This window comes from Microtus pennsylvanicus, chromosome 15 (genome assembly GCF_037038515.1).
Source record: "Microtus pennsylvanicus isolate mMicPen1 chromosome 15, mMicPen1.hap1, whole genome shotgun sequence".
In the NCBI taxonomy this organism is placed as follows: domain Eukaryota; kingdom Metazoa; phylum Chordata; class Mammalia; order Rodentia; family Cricetidae; genus Microtus; species Microtus pennsylvanicus.
This window is the reverse complement of record NC_134593.1, coordinates 11,115,815-11,119,398: the sequence shown is the minus strand read 5'-3', so window position 1 is coordinate 11,119,398 and position 3,584 is coordinate 11,115,815. Positions and strand designations below refer to the sequence as shown.

Here is a 3,584-nt window from a genome sequence, read left to right as displayed (position 1 = left end):
TCTCAGTCCTCTTTGCTTTTAACAACTTAAAAATCTACTTTTTTTTCATCCATCCTTTACAAATATTAAGGTTAGCTGCCTCAAAATAAACAGATGGTCTTTAGGGATAGACTGTGTAGCCAATTCTACTAACCAGTTTTAGGGTGTTTTTTTTGTATCATTCTAAAAAGGAATCTTACATTTTTATTGTTGGTGGCATTCTGTTCTTGGCTCATCTTTCCCCCCCAATGTGATCACCTGTTTTATTTCTTTGTTTTCAACCATGTCATTATTTTGTGGGCTTTTATAAACAGGAATGTCAAACGTCTTGACTGTTCAGTAATGACTATTTCAGATTCCAGACCATGCCGTCATTCCAGATGAAGGTTTTTGGCAAACAATCTAGTCATGAAACCAGTTTCTTGTGCTCTAATTAAGACTGAATGACTCAAGTCTACTATGTACCGTTATGAGGCTGAGGGTATTTGTGGCTCATTCTTATCACATAAGCTGAGATGTCATGTATGAGAATCTATTGCACTTACCAATGACTCCCTTCAGTGGGCTTTATATCTTTCTGGTCCCAGTGGTTTATGGAAGTTTTTTGGGGTGGTGGGAGCGGTGGAAGGGGTCTCCTCTCTACCCTTTTAATGGACAAAAGACAGATTAGCAAGAGAAAAAGCTCATTACTTTTACAATTCATATGCTCACAAGAGGGTTCGCTGATGAGGACCTCAAAGGAGAGATTAGAATTTGGGGCTTATATTTAATTTAAAAAGCCTAGAAATAAAGGCTCCAGTGAGAATCCTATGGGGAACAGATAGACTTCTTTATGAGAGATGAATGGATTTCCTGGAGAACAAATACGAGATAAGAAATTATGATGAGTGACTTGTTCTGTGGCCTACTGGGTCAGCACCATGAACTCCACAGACACTGAGCACGATCTGTCAGCCTCCATGATCTCTCCTGATGGAAGAGTTTTTCAAGCTGAATATGTCAAGAAGGATGTGGAAACAGTAGTAACCTATGGAGATCAGAGGTAAAGACAGTGCTGTCTTGGGGTAGAGAAGCTATCTATGGAGATCAGAGGTAATGACAGTGCTGTCTTGGTGTAGAGAAGCTAGTCCTTTCTAAACTTTATGAAGAAGGCTCCACTAAATGACTTTTTAATGTTGATAGACATGGCGGAATGGTAAAGGTGACTCCGTTAGCAGATGCTCATTTGTTAGCATGAAAGACAAGAAGTTTCTAACTTTAGCTCTAACTCTGGCTGTAACCCCAACATCTTACAGACAGGTTGGCCATGTATGCACATGCTTACACCCTCGACAGTGCTGTTAGACCTTTGACTTTGGTTCCGTGGTACTGTCTTACAGCGTGAACAATGGTACACAGCTCTACAAGAATGGCCCATCAGATTGGGGCTGTGTCATTGGCAAAGCCTGGCAAACCGCAAAGATAGAAAAGCTTCAGATGAAAGAAATGCCCGTGTGATATAGTTAAGGAAGTTTACGTTGTACACAATGAAGTGAAGGGTAACATGTTTGGGCTAGACTCATGTGGACTGGTGAACGCACTAAAGGAAGACATGAACTTGTTCCGAAAGATACAACGGAGGAGGCAAAGAAACAGGCCAAAGTATGTTCGAAGGAATTAGATGAATCAGATGACGACAATATGTAACCTTATCTTCACCGTCTCTTCTCTTCTATTTCCCTGACTGTCCCCTGTGACCAGCACCATGGATTATACATGCCCAATGGCCAATTTTCATTACATTTTTTTTCTTACAAACATTCAGGTTTAATTAATATGCACTTGAAAACATTATTGGGAAATTGAGGACATTTGCTTACTATTAACATGTAGATTTATGTTTGGTTAAAAATTCTTAGTGGACTGAGGCAGGAGGATTGAGCCCACACATGAAAGTCTAGCCTGTGCTATGTAGCAAAAAGCTTAGGTATCATACTATGTGATAAGGTTTTAGAATTTAAAATTATATTAAAAAACAAACAAACAAAAAAGAAAGATTGAAGTGTCTCTTTGTCTCCTTTGTAGCAAGGAACTCCCTGAAGAGGGGGTTTGTGGAAACTTTACTCCTTTCTTTTCCTGGGAATAGATTACCTGAGGATGGTTTTCATTTTTCAGAAACTTCTGCTGTAACGATCAGAAGAGCTCTGAGAAGCCTTTGTTCAACTTAAACAATATTTGCATCACGCTGTGTGCAGCCTACATCCAGGGCCTCAGGAGCCGCTTTTAGAGTAAGCACATTTGGAAAAATGACTCCAAATCACCTACTGGATTTTTTTTTATATAAGCCTCCATCTCAAGAAATCTCCAGTGCCTTTCCACAGATCTGGAAAAAAAAAGTTCCATCTGGCTTCTTGAGAAAGTGTTGGTTTGAAAATGGCCTGCTTTGCCATTGCAAGAAGCCAGCTAAGTTTAGGTCATCTGAAGAATCACACAGGTTTTGGGTTACTGGTTCCTCTTTAGATCTCCAGGTTGGCTTCTAGACATAGGCTGTTTGGTTTTCACAGGACACCATTCCTGGCTCTGTCAATTGTAGTACACACACTGTTCTCTTCAGCAGCTCAGCAGGCTCTTCTCTGGTTAACCCTCAGCTGTGGGGTTTGGAAAGAAGGAAGAGGCCTTGCAAAACCACAGGGCTGTCCTTGCTGATGCTGGGTAAGAGTTTGGCAATAGCACCTGGGCAGCTGTGACGTTCTGACCCTCCTCTCGCAGGCAGCCTCTGCTCCGCTAAGTCTGGCTTTCTTCTCATTGTCCTGCTGTTGTCTGGAGGTTACACGGCCCCGTGTGCTCAGCGTATTTGGGCTTTCAAAATTTCTTTAGCTTAACCATCCCTTTCAAATCTAATTTCCTCTCAAATGAGAACCAATTCTTGTATACAGGTTTTATATGTGATTAACAAGCCATTTTGGAAGCTATTATTAATATGTTTACCATAACAAGATCTGTTTATGCTTTGTTTCTGCTGGTTGCTTTTTCTTTTTCCTTCCTTCCTTCCTTCCTTCCTTCCTTCCTTCCTTCCTTCCTTCCTTCCTTCCTTCCTTCCTCCCTCCCTCCCTCCCTCCCTCTTCCTCTCTCTCTCTCTCTCTCTCTCTCTCTCTCTCTCTCTCTCTCTCTCTCTCTCTCTTTCTTTCTTTCTTTCTTTCTCTCTTCCTCTTTTAGAGACAGGGTTTCTCTGTGGCTTTGGAGCCTGTCCTGAAACTAGCTCTTGTAGACTAGACTGGCCTCGAACTCACAGAGATCCGCCTGCCTTTGCCTCCTGAGTGCTGGGATTAAAGGCGTACGCCACCAGTACCCGGCTCCACTGGTTGCTTTTTAAAGCATATATTGGAAGCTAATAATGTTTTGAAAAGCTAATAGCTCTTCGCACTTGCAAAGTTGACCTTTTCAAACGGTGCTCATGCTGGCGACTCGATTCCGTTTTAATTGTTCAGCAGATCGCCAACTGTCTCTTTCGAAGCAGTTAGCTAAGCAGTCTGACCGTTCCCATGTCCTCATCAGTTCTGGGAATCTGTAGTCAGTCTGCCTTCTCTACACGTCACACGCCGAAGTTCAGACTTCAAGGTTATGCA

The 3,584-nt window shown here is 42.0% G+C and overlaps 1 pseudogene; it reads left to right on the top strand.

Moving 5' to 3' along the window:
• Positions 1-899: 899 nt before the first annotated feature.
• Positions 900-1,665, top strand: LOC142835960 (proteasome subunit alpha type-3-like; annotated as a pseudogene).
• The last annotated feature ends 1,919 nt before the right edge of the window (positions 1,666-3,584 follow it).